The 18,772-nt window shown below is 43.4% G+C and overlaps 1 protein-coding gene across 4 annotated transcripts in view; it reads right to left on the bottom strand.

Moving 5' to 3' along the window:
• The window catches only part of GPAM (glycerol-3-phosphate acyltransferase, mitochondrial), a 61,801-nt gene extending 43,279 nt beyond the window's left edge, over positions 1–18,522 (bottom strand). For 2 of the 4 annotated variants that reach the window (XM_012447993.3, XM_012447995.3), the window contains exon 1: positions 18,283–18,522. The gene's annotated coding sequence lies outside the window, so the exon portion shown is untranslated. Of the gene's footprint in view, positions 1–9,871; positions 9,995–12,987; positions 13,003–18,282 lie in introns of those variants that run through there. The other 2 variants (XM_064373874.1, XM_064373875.1) reach the window with 2 other exon arrangements.
• Positions 18,523–18,772: the final 250 nt, after the last annotated feature.

The following is an 18,772-nucleotide window of genomic DNA, read 5'->3' as shown; positions in this document are numbered from 1 at the left end:
AACCCCGTGCTCTCCTGCATTTCTTTCTTCCCACCCATGTTTTCTCTTGGCATGTTTTACTGGCTCAAGTCCTTCTTTCATTCTCACTTCATACCATCTCCCTAGCAGGCCAAAAACCTAGAAGTTCTTGACGTTTTCCTACATCCAATAGAACACTAACTCTTACAGTTTTACTTTCTAAATAGCTTTAAACCCATCACCCACTTATCTCCCTTTCCAGCTGCACTATCCTAATTCAAAACATCACCATCTTCACTGGTGGGCATAGTGACTCACTGCCTGGATGCCCCGTATCTACTTCTGCACCGGCTACCTGTCCATACATCCCATACATATCAGCCAGACCGAGCATTTGAAACCGCAGCACTGACCATACCAAATAATACCCCATGTCTCTTATCACCATTCCAACTGACTAAAATCCTTCCAATTATTCCTTACAGATTTTAGAACAAAAACTAAAATCTGTAACATGCATTGAATACCTGGCTCAGTCTGCCCTTGCTAATCTCACCACCCCCATCTCCTTCCACGTACTCTTTCTCTCTCTGAGTCCAGCCACCCTGGCTTTCTTTCACTTCCCCAAGATAGCCAGGCTCTGCCCTTCCCTTGCATTTGTTCTGCCTGCAGTGGTTCCCACCACATCTCCTTCTCTCCAACTCACACTTCGCAACACAGCTCAAGCCTCACCACCTCATGAAAAGCTTTGTGGACCCTTTAGACTAAGTCGGGCCTCTCTTTTTCTTTCTTTCTTTCTTTCTGTTTCATTCTTTCCTTCTTTCTTTTCTTTTCTTCTTTTTTTTTTTTTTTTTTTTTTTGAGATGGAGTCTCTCTCTGTTGCCCAGGCTGGAGTGCAGTGGTGCAATCTTGGCTCACTGCAACCTCTGCCTCCCGGGTTTAAGCGATTCTCCTGCCTCAGCCTCTCGAGTAGCTAGGATTACAGGGGCCTGCCACCACACCCAGATAGTTTTTGTATTTTTAGTAGAGATGGAGTTTCACCTTGTTGATCAGGCTGGTCTCGAACTCCTGACCTCGTGATCTGCCCACCTCGGACTCCCAAAGTGCTGGGATTACAGGTGTGAGCCACCACACCCTGCCAGTCAGACTCCTTTCTTAAGTTTCTTTCCCATAGGAATTACCACAGTTATAACTAAATACTTAATTGTTGAATTAATCATTTAATATCTGCCCCTCTCTCTCTTAAATGACATTCTTGACTTTTCCCCTGCATTCCTAGTACCCAACAGTACCTTGCATAAAGCAGATGCTCAATATCTATTTATTGAATGTCTGAGTACAAGGCATGATTAGCTACTTATAAAAGGAGAGGGTGCATGGCTATTATAGCTACCAGGAGTCCTGAACAAGGATAGCCCTAGGAACAGAAACATTCAAGGAGGGATGTGTGAACCAACAGTGTTTGGAGGCTTGTGACTTTGTAGCTCTTAGAATAGGCATGCATCTAAGGTAGGCAGCAGATTTTCCATCTTCTCTCCCTCACCTCACTCCCTGGGTCAAAGTAGAGGAAATGCATAACTACAAAGAAGAATAGGGATCCTGATCTCCATTGTAAGGGTGGTCTACACCGAACAGAACACCCAGTCTAGAACAAGGCCAAGCAGAGGCTGGGAGGTAAACACACACATGTCCAATACTCTTGAAAGAAAGAACTTGAAAATGCCTCGGCATGGCTAGAGATTTATTTTTATCGTTCCTCCCTCAGACTCAGTCTTTGTCAAAAGGAAAGAATTTTTATGAAGAGGAGAAGCTGAACTACTTTGCATTTAGATTATTCTTTTTCTAATAAGTTCAAAGTAAGGTAGAACCTCACTCATTAAGTCTAATTGGAAAAAAGATCAATCTAAGTTCAACTAAGGCTAATTTTTAGAAGACTTATAAAGAAATTTAGAATTTTTAGAATACTTCTAAAGAAACTTGACATATAAAAGTTCAAATATTTTCTTTTGGAAAATGTGTTCTCTTGGATGTTCTAAACATACAAAGTCTTTAGCTTTTAACTTACAGATTTCCCAAAAGAAAAGTTCTCCAAAGTAAAAAGTGTTATCAACCTAGTTTCCAATGATCTAAATTACCTTATATAAAGCAAAACCTAAGCATAGCAGGATTGGCTATGGTTTTAATCACAACTTTTTTAACCAGCAGTCATCATCATATTACTCCATACAATATTTGATGTTTATTACAAAGATGATCTCCAACATGCAGGTGAGATAGTAGATAATAGGCTTTTCATAATCCAGGATCACAAGGTGCAATGTCCTCTTCTGGCCCCATTTTGTTTTACTCCTGGCTGGATGGATCACAGAGCCCAACACTTCCCTCAGTTAGTGTGAGTTATACCTCTCCTCATTCCTTTTGCACATCCGATTCTGCTTATGAGATGACAAAACATCTTCCCCCTTTGTTAGTCACATCATAGTTATGTTTCCAGAGGCTCTCACTTCTCGGCCAGTGTTCCTATTTCACCTCCGTAAAGCACTGGACACACATGCAAATTAAGCACACATACATAAATTGTAGAATTCCTAGTAACCGCCACAGGTAATCAATGGGTTAAATAAATCTTAACATCAATAATGTTGGATTTTCTCTAACTTATTTATAAGTGATGTTCTTAGAGAATAGTTTGTTTAAATTTCTAGGTCACCTGCTCATTAACTGTTGAATAAATAACCTAGGTAGAGGGTGAATTATATCTAAAACCTCATCAACTGATCAAATCCTGGAATGAATTAAATTTTAACCTCCCAGAGATAAAGTTTCATTGACTTTAAGCTCCACAAAGTTGTAGCATGCCAGGCCAGGCGTGGTGGCTCATGCCACTATAAAATCCCAGCATTTTGAGAGGCTGAGGCGGGCAAATCACGAGGTCAGGAGTTCCAGACTAGCCTGGCCAACAGGGCAAAACCCCATCTCTACTAAAAACACAAAACATTAGCCGGGTTTGGTGGCAATCGCCTGTAGTCCCAGCTACTCAGGAGGCTGAGGCAGAAGAATTGCTTGAACCTGAAAAGCAGAGGTTGCAGGGAGCCAAGACCATGCCACTGCACTCCAGCCTGGGTGATAGAGCAAGACTCCATCTCAAAAAAAAAAAAAAAAAAGTTGTGGCATGCCTTAGGTAAACAATCTGAATTGTTTTGATTGTGCTAATAGTTATAAAAATAAAATTGCCTACTTGGTTGGTAAACCTATTTTATAAGCCAAAGTGACTCTTAGCCAAATTCTAATTAAGCAAAGCAGTTAACTGGCTCTCCTCTGTATGTGATCTGGTAAGGTATTCTTATTCACAGAACCAGAGGTGGCATGTATAGGAATTCTATTATTAATTAGGTATGTACTTCAAGATTACAACATGGCTGCCATTTACACATGTCAAAATGATAATTATTCTGAACCATTAATTACAGCCCATCAAACTATACTGTCCACAATTGTGAAGGGTCTTGGAATGTTTAAAGTAAACTCAGTTTATGGTTTTTATCTGTCTGTGCCTCATTTTCCTCATCCATGAAACAAAGTTAATAATAGTACCTACTTTATAGTATTATAAGGATTAAGAGTTAAAAATACGTAAGGCACTGAGACAGTGCCTGTCACAGAATGGGTGCTATGTAATGTTTGCAGTTCCTAGGAAAATGTCCAATCCCCTAAAAGTCCGAAAGTTCCATTGGATCCCAGTATCAGTCCCACTTGCTTTCACAGATCATAGCTGGTAAAAAGTGTATTTCAGAATCACAGTCTTCTCCAGATTCAAATTCAGCATGTTTTTCTTTCCCAGGTATAAACTTGCAAAGTTTTCTTTCAACAACTATACTACTGATTGAGTCAGTAAAGTCTTTAAAACAGTAGTTCCTCACTTTTTGGCATCTGGGAATGCTTCGATAATCTGATGTAACTCCAGGCTCTTTCCCAGAAAAAAATGCATATGTAAAAGTTGACATTCCTTTTCAGCAATTTCATAATCTCCATCCAAGGTCATTTATGGATCCCAGATTAAGAATCAGTGTTTGTAGTATAGCTATTATGGAAAACAGTATGGGGGTTCCTCAAAAAATTTAGAATAGAACTACCATCTGATTCAGTAAGCCTGCTTATGGATGTATATTCAAAGGAATTGAAATTGCTATATTAAAGAGATATTTGTACTCCCATGTTCCTTTCACCATTATTCACAATAGCCAAGATATTAAAGCAACCTATGTGTCCATTGATGGAGGAGTGGATAAAGAAAGTGTGGTGTATACGCACAACGAATTACTCTTCAGCCTTGAAAAAAGAAGAAAATCTTGTCATTTGCAACAACATGGATAAACCTAGAGGACATTATTATGCTAAGTGAAATTAGCCAGGCACTGACAGATGAATATGCATAATCTCACTTATATGTGGGATATAGAAATGTTGAACTTGAAGAAGCAGAGAATGGAATGATGGTTATCAGTAGCTGGAGAAGGTGGAAAGCTAGGAGATGTTGGTCAAAGGGTACAAAGTGTCCATTCATCAGGAGGAGTTTGTTCCTGGAGATCTATTGTACAGCATAGTGATTATAGCTAATAATAATGTATACTTGAAAATAGTTAAGAGAGTAGATTTTAAATATTCCCACCACAAAAAGTTAAGTATGTGAGTTGGATAATGCATTAATTAGCTCAATTTAATCATTCCACCATGTATATGTATTAGTCTGTTCTCACACTGCTAATAAACGTAATTTGTAAAGAAAAGAGGCTTAATTGACTCACAGGTGGGCTGGGGAGGCCTCATTACCTTCTCCATGGCAGAAGGTAAATGAGGAGCAAAGTCACATCTTACATGGTAGCAGGCAAGAGAGCTTGTGGCAGGGGAACTCCCATTTATAAAGCCATCAGCATGAGATTTACTCACTACCACAAGAACAGTAAGGGGGAACTGCCCCCATGATTCAATCATCTCCACTTGGCCCCACCCTTGATACATGGGGATTATTACAATTCAAGGTGAGATTTGGGTGGGGACACAGCCAAAGAGTATCAGTATACATATCAAAACATCACACTGTACACCATAGATATATGCAATTTCTGTTAACTAAATCAAAAAAGAATCAGTGTATGAAGGCATGGCTTGGAAGACAGCCACACTTAGATCTTGTTCTTTTAACTACGTCTAAAGCAAGTTGAGACAGGAACACATATTTACACATTGCACAGGAAATATATATATAGAGAGAGAAAAGAGTTTTCCTTCAACACCTATACTATTGATTGATTGTTTTTGAGTCAGGGTCTCACTGTTGCCTAGACTGGAGTGCAGTGGCACAATCTCGGCTCACTGCAGCCTCAATGTCCCCATCTCCTACCTCAGCCTCTCGAGTAGCTGGGACCACAGGTGCATGCCACAAGGCCCAGCTAATTTTTGTTTTTATTTTTTGTAAAGGCAGGGTCTCACTATGTTGCCCAGGCTGGTCTCGAACTCCTGGGCTCAAGGGATAGTCCTGCCTTGGCCTCCCAAAGTGCTGGGATTACAGGGATAAACAACCCTGTCCAGCTTTGTAAGGAAAATATATATTTTTTTCTTTTTATCTCATGCACCTTAAGACTTTTAGCAGCATGTAAGGAAAATATTAATTACTGTTAGTGAGCTGAGAACTTCCAATAAAAAGTTTTGCCGATGATGAAGATGAATAATAATGAAGAGGAGAACAAGCAGAGGAGAAGAAGGAGTCATTCAAAATGAATAAAGGTAAGTAAACTGAAGGGATACTTTTACCTCTAAGTGAGCCACGGGTATGCAGTAGTGGTGTCCTGTGGAGTACTGTGTAGCTATTATTAGCAACTCTGGAGGCAGTTTGAGCAGCTGATTATATCTAAGGCCTTCTTTTAAAACTTAAACAGGTAAAATATTGTCATGGGGCTCTCCACACCTGTTCAATGATTCAGACATAAAAGAAATGCTAATTATGAGAACTGAGCTGTGAATTCTGAGTGACCCTAGAGACAAAATGCTTATCTGGTGGTCTTATGTTGCTGGACATTTATTCGAGTTTTGAGATTACATTAACTGATTTCACCTTAAGTGCTCTACCTGGAGAAGCATTAAAACCTTCTGAAAAGGAATGATTTTAAAGAGGTAGGGACATTGGCCAGAAGATCTATCTGGTGAGTCAGGGGCACTGTGAGGAGAACCCAAGTAGGGTGTGATGGGCTTGCCACAGCCAACAGCTGCCACTTTGACCAGGACTCACAAGGACCCTGCTCATTCCTCTATTCAACAGTGGCCAGTGCCTGAGACAGAAGAAGATAGATGATGATACTTAGAACAAAGATCATAGAATAAGGTCAAGGACCCACTTACATTTCTGCCCCTTCATGGTCTTAGCTTGCACTCCTACCTCTGAGTCAGTTATCTTTGCCTGAACTGTAAGCTCTGACATGCTTTTGCCCCCGCCTACCTCTCCTCCCTGGTCCTCTATCACTCTCCCCTACCTTATTCAACCCTCGTCCCCAAGGTCACTCTCTGTTCCTGGACCATCCCAAGAGCATTCCTTCTGCAGACATTTGCATCGCTGACTCATTATTATTTTTAGATCTTAACTTGGTTAGCAACTTTCTGTCCCTTGTCTTGTCACTTTCTTCCATATGATCCATTTATCTTATTTATAGCACTTATTTCTCTCTCTGAAAATAACCCATTGATTTGTTTTCTTGACCATTCTCTGACTTCCTTATCAGAATGTGAGCTCCATAAGAGCAGGAACTTTCTATGTTTTAGTCACTGCTGCAGCTCGCAGGCCTATCATAGAGAAAGCATCAAATATACATTTGTTGGATAAAAGAATGGAAGATCATCAGCATAGCTACCATTAATTGAGCATTTACTCTGTGCCAGGCACAAGACTGTAGGTTTTTCAATGATCTCACACAACAGCCCTCTAAGATAGGTATTTATCATTCGCCTGGTACAGATTAGGTTTCAGAGAGAGGTTATGCAACTTTCCCAGTGTCACAGCTAGCAGGGAACCAACCTGATTTAAACCCAGACGTATCTGACTCCAACACTCATTCTCTAAGTCAAGAATCAGCACTTTTTTTTAAAAAAATCAGTGGTCAGATAGTAAATATTTTAGGCTTTGTGGGCTACATGGTCCTGGTCATAACTACTCAATCCTTTTATAGCATAAAAGCGGCTTTAGACAGTACATAAGAAAATCGATGTGACTGTGTGCCAACAAAACTTTATTCATCAAACAGATAGTCACCAGTATTTGACCCAGGGGCCATAGTTTGCCAATCTCTCTATTAAGTCATTATTCTATATATGCTATTCTAGAAAAGAGTTAAAAAATGAGAGGGTGAGTAAAAGAAGAACATCCAAATGTGTGCTATGTTCATGGTGAGCCCTCTTTGATCAAGTAAGACAGCAGGTAGATACATGTTAAGTTAAAAAAGGCAAAATAGGCGATAGAGTTCTAATAGGAATTATGACTCCCCTGATTCAACCCTTTGACTGAATTATAACCATCACTTAAAACTACAGTAGTGTTTGATTCAAATAATTTATGACATTTTAAGCAAGGTTCCATTCACATTGTAGTTATGCCTAATTTTACATGCTGACACCATAAAAGACCTACACAAATTTTCATCTCAGGCATGTCCAAAATAGTACCAAGTCACTCTGTTAAAAGTATTCTTCTCTCAACCATGGAAGCTGGACCTCAGTCTTTCTTTCTTGAGCAAACTTATGACTCACTGGCCAGGGGTAAAAGGCAAGATATGAATCATGGGTCTGAGCCACCCTAGAGAAATTTAAAATCTCGTTTGGAAAGGTTAACATATTTGTGCTCAGTTGTTTACTAATTCAGAGTGGTTCTTAAGACTGAATATCAGCATTGAAGCAAAATATCAACTCGCCATCCCTTGGGTCCGGGTTGGGAATCAGGGGCTGAACTTCGAGAAGGTGGGCGACCAAGGGACAAAGGAGGTAGTTTCAATAGTGCTTGACGGTATGTAAGCAACGGGTTAGTGCAGGAAGGAGTGTAGAGGACAGGCCTCCTCTCAGCACTCTGTGTGTGTGTGTGTGTGTGTGTGTGTGTGTGTGTGTGTGTGTGTGTATCTAGGGAGGTGGTGGGGAGGGAGAGAGAAACAGTGAAGCACTCAGTCTCCTCTTCCTGTTTCATCTAGCTAAGATGGAAATTTAGAAACCCCCTTCTCTAGGGTAGCCCTAGGTATTTAGGAACATATTAGACAAAATATTCATTTCTCCCTTTCTTTCTTTTTTTTTTTCTGAGACAGAATCTCACTCTCATCTGTGCAGCAATCTTGGCTCACTGCAACCTCCGTCTCCTGGGTTCAAGCAATTCTCCTGTCTCAACTTTCCAAGTAGCTGGGATTACAGGCACACACCACTATGCCTGGCTAATTTTTGTATTTTTAGTAGAGACCGGGTTTCACCATGTGGGTCAGGCTGGTCTCAAACTCCTGACCTTGTGATCCACTGACCTCTGCCTCCCAAAGTGCTGCGATTACAGGCATGAGCCACTGTGCCCAGCCTCATTTCTCTCTTATCCTGAAGAAAGAATCTCTTTAAAAACAAGCCTTCAAAAAGATTTCCTCTGCAAACAGCATGTGGTTCTAAAATGTCATTTTCCTTAATTTTTGTGTAATTTTCTAAACATGGGCCATAAATGTTTGAGCAGGAAAGCAGCCCCAGCATGGAAGAACCAGCATCTGAAGGGGACTCTGGAAAGAGGTGATCTGACCCAGCTCTGCCAACAGCCAGCACTGAGGTGCTAGTTACTAAGGCTTTCCCACTCTGTCCCTTCCTAAGGCTGTTTTCTTGTTAGTAACAGAATGAGTCAACCTCATACTTTTTCATCCACCCAAGCTTCTGCTTTTTGTCGTCTGTTTAACATGTTATATTCATTAGTGTTTAGAGTTACCATTTAAGACAATACATATTATTAACAATAATGGATTTCTAGTGAGCACTTAGTGTTTACCAGGACTGTGCCACGCACTCTCCATACACTCTGTTATTTAATTCTCATAACTATCCAACTCGAGAAAGACTCATGATTACAGACTTCTCAGCTCTGATGCTGAGGTTCAGGAAAAAGAGCTAAGTTTCCCAAGGTCACACAGGGAGTAGGTGGCGAAGCTGGGATGTGAGGCAGAGTCCGTTTTTCAAAGAACTACACTGTCTTCATGTTCCTTGGAGCCCCTAGTCAGTGTCTCACTGAGAGGAGGATGCAGCTTCAGACTCCCTCACCCTGAACTCCTTCTCACTGTGCCTCTCACTATGCCAGGCTACCAAACACCAAGATGTTTTCTGTGGAGGAGATGGCACCACAGCTGCTGTCAATATCCAGACCATGGTCTTGAGACACTGAGAACCCGTGCCCAGTCAGTGCCTCCAGGAGGAGCAGGCTGCTAGTGCACATGGTAGAAGGACCCTTGTCCTCAATTTCTATTGTCATTGTCCTGCTCAAACACACAGATGGAACAATGCTGTCTGCAAATCTCTGGTTATTAGAGAATTTTTTCTTTGTTCTTTTTTTTTGGTAGGAAGAGACAACTCCTTCAAGGATGGCCCGAGTCAACAATCTGGTGACACAAGAGATCAGGGGGCTCTTCTCAAAATAGACAGTTGGGGATTTTTTTTTAAATTATACTTTAAGTTCTTGGATACATGTGCAGATCATGCAGGTTTGTTACATAGGTATACATGTGCCATGGTAGTTTGCTGCATCCATCCCCCTATCATCTACATTAGGTATTTCTCCTAATGCTATCCCTCCCCAATCCCCCCACCCTCTGCTATCCCTCCCCTAGCCCCCCACCTCCGGACAGGTGCCAGTGTGTGATGTTACCTTCTCTGTGTCCGTGTGTCCTCATTGTTCAATACCCACTTATGAGTGAGAACATGCGGTGTTTGGTTTTCTGTTCTTATGTCAGTTTGCTGAGAATGATGGTTTCCAGCTTCATCTAGGTTCCTGCAAAGGACATGAACTCATCCTTTTTTATGGCTGCATAGTATTCCATGGTGTATATGTACCACATTTTCTTTATCCAGTCTATCATTGATGGGATTTTAAGATGATATATCAGCATTGGCTTGAGTAGGGAGGGAGGTGGGGGTTCGTAGGGGAAGAAGAATAAGTTGTAAAGACAGAGCAACACTGGCAAAGTTAATGATTTTCACAGATCTGACTCCCTCAGTGGTCGGGGAGGGAAGTTTAATTATTGCATGTCTACTGTGATCTGTTGCTTTCCTGTACACTGAGCATTAGTTCCTGACAACAGTGTGAAAATCTGATGTTTTACAGATGAGGAAATGGAGCTTATATGGCTAGTAAGAATCAAAACAGGGATTCTATCTTTTCCACTCTACCTCCAAGCCTGTGCAAATAATTCAGATTATCCAGCTCTAATTCAGATTTTCTTGAAGTAGATGCCTTCAAGAAAGGCATTAGAATATATAATACAGTGACTAGCACAGAGCAGAAGCTCAATAAAACAGGATGTATTAACAACTCTTAATGTGGTTTCTCAAACTCAGGTAGAAATCATCTGATCCAATAGTTCTCAACCTGAGGTGATTTTGTTCCCCAGAGGATATGTGTATGGAGATATATTTGGTTGTCACAAATGAAGGGAGGGGTACCACTGGCATCTAGTGGTTAGAGACCAGGACACTGCTAAACGTCCTACAATACATGGGACCGTCCCCACAACAAAAAGAATTATCTGATGTATAGCACCTATAGTGCCAAGGTTGAGCCATTCTGATCCAACCTAATGCATTCTACAGATAAGGACATCCAAACCCAGAGAGATAAAGAGACTTGCACAGGTCCACACAGCTGGCAGAGCCTCGATGAGAAACATCGCCTAAAATCTTCCACAATGTTCTTGCCCCTGCAGCCAGCACAGATTCCAGAGGAACACAGTGTCCCTCTAGGGGCCCTGCCACCGGCTTCATGCTCCCTCAACTTCCTTTTCTTAGGGGTGTAAACCAAACACAATGATCAAATCAAAGAAACCTTTATTTTAATAACAAAATGGGCAAGTTAAAATATTAATAATTAAGTAGTCACATTAGGTCATGGTAGAAACTGCCAGAAACATTCTCTCTAAAATGTATATGGTTTGCATTATCATTGTCACCAACAACCACATCTGGCCTCCTATGTGCCAGGAGATGTGTTGGGTCTCAAGGGAGAGAGAGGCAGAGGGAAAAGGTGTCGACCAATATCACAAAAGGTACATCCTTGACCTCAAGAAGCACTCAACCCAAGCATGAGAGTCCCTTTTGCAGTTGCTGTCACAGAGAGAAGCCAAGATTGCAAACATAGGTAGAATAAAATGTTTCTTGTCACTAAATATCTAAGCTTAGCATGACTTGCTTATTTTAAACAATGTTTAAGTCCAAGAACTTGGATTTTTCCACTTACATTCTTGAGATGCAGCTTGCCTGGTGGACATTTTGTTGTATCCATCAAGCTCATGAGGGACTTCCAGTGCCCTGGGCCATATCTCAAGTGTCAGAATAACCACATGCATCAGGGGACTTCATTTAACCATAGCAGAGCCAATGATCTCAAGATTCCCTAACAGAAGCAGGTGAATGGAGAACTCCTAAGATTTGGCTACCATAAGCCAAGGTACTGGCATCTTTTGCAGCAGTCTCTAAGCTGCTTCTAAGTGGAAGCTGGTGACCTGAGTTAACACCACTCTGAAGATTAACTTTTATCTTGAAATATCAATGAAAAATTAAACATCCTGAAAACATTAAGTACTAATTGCTTTTATTTCCATTGCAACTGGTTTCTGAGACAGATAATTTCCCCTTTAGATTTTCATGACTTTGGCCCAGAGAGTGGATACTTGAGGCATTAAACATACAGGAGCCTGGGACACCAAGAAAACAGTAGTTTCTATTTAAGGATTTGGCTGCAATACCCAGCTAAGTGTCTTGGGGAAGTGAATGGAATTTGAATACATCAACTCTGCCACTCTGCTACAGGCTGGGAAATCAGAAACTAAGAAGGATATCCCAAGGGTTCCTGCATGGGTTTGGGCATGAATGTTAGCCTTGGTGACAACCAGCTTTTTGAACAATGCTTCCTGGACTCTGAGCTATCAGTGCGGTAAACCAAGGGATACTAACTTTTTTATTCTGCCCAGTCTTGATGTTAACATTAAATTAAACACAAATTGCCAATCAACAAACCCCATCATATGATAAAAGAAAGATTGCTTTAAAATTCCAGCAAGCAGGAAGGATAGACTCTCAAAAGGAAAGGAAGTTCCTCAAATTGAATATACTCACCCTAGACTGGAAAAAAATCATAAAGCAACAGCTACCTGAGGTCTGGCATGTGGGTGCCATGAATGTTAAACAACCACGGGTGGTGGCTGGAGAAGAATCAGCTGAGACCCAACTGGAATGGAGATGCTGTTCAGGGCATGGACAGGGATTGGGGATGGGGAGGGTTGCGAAGAAACACACTGCACTGTGAATACGCTGCACCTCTCTATGGTCGGCTCACATTTTCCACTCTCTAATCCTGCAGTAAATTGCCTGTTTAATCACCAGTCTCTTCCATTGGGCTGTGAGTTCCTTGACAGCAGTGACTATGCCTTGTTGCCCTGATTCATGGAGCTAATTAGACATGGAGCAGGCATGATGGCGTAGTCAGGCACTGAAGGAATGATGGCGAAGCCCCAGGGACACGCAGTGCTGCTTCACGGATCCGTGCCATCAGAGGATTAGAGAGCACATTTTCTAGTATCTAATAGTGCGTGTTGTTCTGTCTGGGTAGTGGAAGGGCCCCATCCCTGCCTTACCCAGCAGGCTCACCCTGAGCATCAACCCACAAGATAATTAAAATGCACCCCAAGGGGAGCCTGATGGGAGCCAAAACTGCTGTTGCCCCAGTCCGGGGGATCGCTGAGCAAAAGTTCAGCTCCTCTCCCATAGTACCTGCAGATGTCCGAGGGGGAGCAGAGCTGATGGTGGGGTGCAGCCAGCCTCCTGCCTGCTGCTGCTTCACGGTCCTCCTGGTTTTCCCATAGCCAAGTCCTAGCAGAGCGCTCAGTCCCAAGGTTTTAATTTTCCCAGCCCTCGTTCCTCATAGTCACTTTTTGGAATTGACTCAAAAAAAAAAGAACACTGTTGCTAGCAGGCTTTGGGGTTCATTTCTACGGCAACCACCCCTTTCTTGCAGAATGTCCGGCTTACAGGGAAATGAATGTTACTTTCTTTTGAGACTCATTTTGGGTGTTTTTATGGCCAGTCTGATTTCTGGCAGGATGTTGAAGCCCCTAACACAGTTGTACTTCCTGCCAGCCCCACAGGGCATGAGTGGAGTTTACATGCAAAGCTCACTAAGCAAGTGCACCCAGGCAAGGGATGGAAAAAGGGCTTTTGCCTGCCTGTGCCTGGAGAACGCAGGAGCTGTGATGCAGTGTTTTAATTAGCACTAGCTCAGCCTGACACATCCAACATGCTGTGGCACTCGGAGAACCCAGTACCACGTCGTGGGAATAGCAAGGCTGAGGTTCTGGGAACTGAAGGATGAAAGTGAATTTTTCATTGCACATATACTGTCATTTTCCTCTTAGGAGCTATTGGGGGTCATTGCCTTGGGGTACAACTTGCTCATTGGGAAACAGTTCTTGATCTTGTGTTTTGTTGCATAGCATCTCTGTCCCTTTCTTAACATTCAACTCTCTATGACTCTACCGTCAAACAGGGAGTTTTCAAATCTTGAATTCATATGGAGAAGAGTTGTGTGCCCTGAAGTGTTAGGCCTACCGCAGTTTTCCCACCATTATTGCCCTCTTCAGGCATCATCAGCTAAAACACCAATGGCCCTGAAGTTCCCACTAAGCCCTGTGACTGGCCAGCAACAGGAGGTGACAGGCTAACAGTAGCTGAAGGCAAGAATGAGACCCCAGGTAGGGAAGAGGAGAGGGAGAAAGAATGGATATGCTTCTGGAGAGGTTGAGGGGACAGCCTCCCTCCACCCAACTGAGGAAAGGTGGGAGAGGATTAAAGATGCTAATAACCCCATTCTTTCAGGAGCCTGAGGCTAAGCATTTCCTTTTATCACCCTCTGAAAACCTCGCCTCCCCACCACCTCCAGAGTTTCTGCTCCCTACCACCTCCAGAGTTTCTGCTCTGTCTGGAAAAAATGCTAACCAGCCATTTGCAAGAGATGTCACTAATAAGAGCTCACAATAGATACGGTGCACTGTGCTAAGGGAACACAGTGCTCCTGGTGGAGGTCGATTGGAAAGCGTTGGGAGCACTCATGGGCAGCCAAGGAACAGACCTGGGCCTGTTCTCAAATCCTCAGCTCCCTGCTGCCCTCATAGCCTTCCTGTTCTCAGAATTTCACCATCCAAAGAATCCCACCTCAGGTGGGTTGATTGCCTGGGCTGGACACGCAGGTGCTTGGAGAGGAAGGACACAGAGAACTAGGTCTACAGGAAGGATGGACGTAGTTCTTGGAAAGGGGCTTAGGGGCTTCTTCGGATAGGATTGACTCCAGTGGGGTGAATGCTGGGCTCCAACTGGAGGAAGAAGGAGGGAGGTGCTGAGAGAAAGGGGATTCTAGGAGACAGAACTGGCCACTTCTTCCTCCCACCATCCTTGAGTTTGGGCCTAGCTTCTCTCCACCAGCAAAAGCACCTGGGGAAGGAGAGCCCAGGACAGGGAGTCAGAGGCCCTCGTTTCATCTGGGTCTAACCTGCCATCAAATCATAAAATGCCAGAGGTGGGCAACTCAGTCTCATTTTATGCTGAGGAATCATTCAGTCCAACTCTCTCATTTTATGCTCAAGACTCTGAGCCCCAGAGAGGTGCAGGTCCATGGCCAGGGTGGCAGGTATTGAGCACTTCCCGCATTCCGGTCGAATGCAGGAAGGGTTCAAATCCTGTTGGTTCATCAGAGAATCTTTTCTTGGCTAGCTCCTGCCCCATTTAAACTGGGTTCTTTGTTCTTTTTCTCAACATGTATGGGACTGACCCATTTTTGGGTGATTTCTTTTTAATGTCAGTCAACTGTAAGTTCCACAAGAACAGGCAGCTTTCTCAGCCTCATCCTCCACTCTACCCGCCGTGCCGCATACACAGTAAGCACACAACTGATACTTATTCAACACAGAATCTGTACTCTCAAAGTAACCTCATGAGAAAGTATTACACTCATTTTACAAAGGAGGAAACTAGACCTCGGACAATTTAAATAACAAGTGAAAAAAGCAAGATCCAGTTGTGGATTCTAACGACCTTTTTCCTTAGGCTGTCTGCTTTTCTAACAAAAGATTAACAGATTTATAAGGGTTTTTTAAGCTGTGGACCTTGGTTTAGACTTTTTCAAATGTGATGTTCTAGAACCAGATGCCCCAAGGCTATTCCCTGAGAGAAGAGAAGAGGAGGGGTCACTTGGAGACAGAGGGCAGCTCAAAGCAGGTGTCCCCAGGCAGGTGCCGCATCTTGCCAAGTCATCCTGTCTGAGAAGATGCTAAGTTAGGGTTCCAGGCAAGGAAGTGGGGGCTGAGGACCACTAAGCACGGAACAAACCCCAACTTAGTAACTGGGGAGGCATACAGACAGGAATATCTGTCTGATAGGAATATTATTAGGTTGGTGCAAAAGTAATTGTGATTTTTGCTGTTACTTTTATTAACAAAAACCAGGCACCAGAATGCAGTAAGCCCAAAGCTGAGGATCTGGAGAAAGCCCCCGGTAGAAGGAAAGGGCAAAGGCTTAGAGGCAAGACCAGCCTGCCATTGAATCTCAGCTCTAGTACTCACCAGCGTGAGCATGTTCCTTATGCTCTCTTAGCCTTGGTTTGTTTCATCTGAAACACAGGGTGGTGCTAACTCCCCTACCTCATAAGGAGGAAATATGAGACAGCTAGGGCAAAGCACTCAGCACGGTGCCTGAGATACAGTCAGCTTCCGGACAATGCTAGCTTCATTAAGCACATCCTTCAAGGCTGGAACAAACTCCAGATTTGGGGCTCCTCTTCATGTTTAGGCGAGAGACTGTGACTGCTTAACCCTGGCTACCACAGCAGGTGAGAGGGAGATGGGGAAAGCTGATCCCGACAGAGAGAACAGAGCAGATCTCAGAACTGAAAGCATCTCAGCTCGGGTCTGTGCTTGCTAATCACTGAATTCTCAAAGCCTGGCTCACAGCTTAGCATGTGGTCGGTGCTCAGTAGGCCCAGCTGAATGAATGGGGTCCAACCAAGCAGGTGAAGCAGTTGCCATGTGTTTACCATCAGCCTGCTATCATTCATCAATTTCTTACTGACTCATTCAGTCCTAGAGTGGCCATTATGACATAGATGAAAAAAAAAAAAAAAAAAATGGGCTCAGAAGTCTGCCATTTACTGTGCTAACTTCGGCAGTTTCCTTAACTTATAGTTTGCTCATCCGTTATATGGGGTTGACACTCACCTCAGTGACCTCAGTGGCTCATTGTGGGGACTGAGTTAACAAGTACAAAGCCCTTAGAAGAGTACTGGGTACACAAAGGACACTCCATCAATGTTAGCCATTATCACCAGAAAGAGTCTACTGGGTGTCATGGATTCCTAGGTGCTGGGGTCCTGGCTGAGAGCAATGAAGGCATGAACCCTCCCTTCGTAGCTGTCAGTCTGGCAGGGACAATGGATCAGGAAACAAGCAATCATATGACAATATGGTTAGTGGTCCAATAAGGGGAAGTTCAGGGGACCCTAACCTCATAGCAGAGGAAGTGGATTTACTCAGAAACAGACGTGACTGATCTGACTCGGTCAGACCAGGGGGCAGGGTAGGGTGAAGAATGCTTTAAGCAGACAGGATAACATGTGATAAGGTTTGACTGTCATGGGTCCAGAAAACTGGAAGAGTGTTCCTATGGTGAGACAGCGGTAGAGAAGGATGAGAAAAGAGCCCCAGGAGGCACACAGGATCCAGACCATGCAGGTAATGGCAAAGGGAGAAAATGTTCCAACAGAGCAGAGAAGAATCACATACGAGAAGCATAACCCCTGCACCGGGCTTGCCCTCCACATCTTGGCAGTTTCCATAAATTTATGAAGAGGAGCACGAGTTATTATGACAAACTTCCCGGCCCTCATGCTCTGAGTAATGTCAGGAAATCCCCTGGGGCCCCTGCAGAGAAGGCTCCCTAGGGACCACAGTAGTCAGCACAGGAAGCATCTTCACCGTCCTGTGGGGGATCCACAGACTCATTCTGCTGCAGCTAATAAAGCAGGGACGATCGGATAACAACACTGAGAATTAAGACAACACGGACAGCAATACTTGGGAATAAAGTCAGCCACAAAGAGTGGAGAGAGAAAATGCTGTTGGCATGGTTACTTCTTAACCTGCAATGCATATAGGGAAAAATCAGTGTTAAGAATACTGACGTACTATAAAAGCATTCTTTTCCACTCAATACGAAAATAAAAAGTATTGTTTCCCTTGGTTTTGCATCATATCTTCCCCTCTGCTGCCACCTCCAGCCAAATCTAACAGAGAGAATGAAATCTGTCTTTTCTGCTGTCTTTCATCTTCATTCCAGATGGTTGAATCCTGCTGGCCCCACATGGAGCCCAGTTTTCTCCTACAGTGAGAAAGTCCTTTGACATAAAGCTATCTGCCTGACCAAAGCTCAGAAAACACCCCTGAGTAGGAATACAGTGGGGATAAGAATGAATATCACCCATTAAACACAGACCTTAAAGTGGGAAAGAAACTTTCATAAAAGAGGGGTCCAGCCCCTCCTCTTTCTCTGTAGCCAACATCACGAGGATTGGTGCCAGGATTTGGACTACTAAGCAGAGCCTTTGAAGGCCATGTGCCATTTGCAAATCAGATTTGATGACATTTCAAGCTAAAGCAATTAGATTTTTCATAAAGTGTCCAAAATCTTCTCAGGACTTTGGGGGTTCTGAGCCAGGGTGGAGGATTACACGGAGGCCAAAAGAGTAGCAAAACCTCAGGAAGGATTTCATGAGGAGCAAATGCACACAGATGTGAATGTTACAGCACAAACCTCTTTGCAGCTGCAAACAATTATGCTCAAGAGCCTCAGTTTTGCCTTTGCATAGAATTCCATGATTCTGAGTTCTTTTCTTTGTCTTTCTTCTTCCTACTGTGTCTGCCTCTCCTGCATTCCACTCTGCTTCCCCGGCTTCCTCGTCCTAACCCTGTGTCTCTTGTCATGACATCCTAAGAAATTACACCCTGTCCCCAGGTTTTTAAATACCTGTATCCTTGACTTGGTGGTGTTTGAGGAATTATTTCCAATCAGGTGATTAGCAAAGCTGATGGAGACTCTGGAGAAGACCGTCCCAGGCTGTGGATGAATAACAAGCAAAGTCCGGTTCCTCTGGGTGCCCGTTTGTATAGCCAAAGGCTGACGGACTTTGGGTGCTCCACAGTAACCTCAGAAAGAGGCACCCAGCAGCAGCGAATTCTCCCAGTGCAGTTTTGAAACACCACAGGAGGAGGAAAGCTCTTTAATCAAATAATAACCAGTCAGAGATAAGGCCTGCTAGGCTGAGCTTGGCCAGCCAATCACAGGCTTCCTTCCGACTGCAAGGACAAACAGACCCAGGCTTCTGGAGTGCATTTCAGGGCTTGTTATAATTTAATGATGCAATGAATGGTGTCTTCTTTGCATTGCCTGGTGGGGATTTTCTAACTGGGGAGCGAAACTCTGAGCTCAGTAGCCTCATTCCTGGTAGATGTGTCCG

Source organism: Aotus nancymaae, unplaced genomic scaffold (assembly GCF_030222135.1).
Source record: "Aotus nancymaae isolate 86718 unplaced genomic scaffold, 86718_ANA_hifiasm-v0.15.2.pri h1tg000010l, whole genome shotgun sequence".
Lineage (NCBI taxonomy): Eukaryota > Metazoa > Chordata > Mammalia > Primates > Aotidae > Aotus > Aotus nancymaae.
The sequence above is the reverse complement of the archived record's forward strand: the minus strand, read 5'-3'. Positions and strand labels throughout refer to the sequence as shown.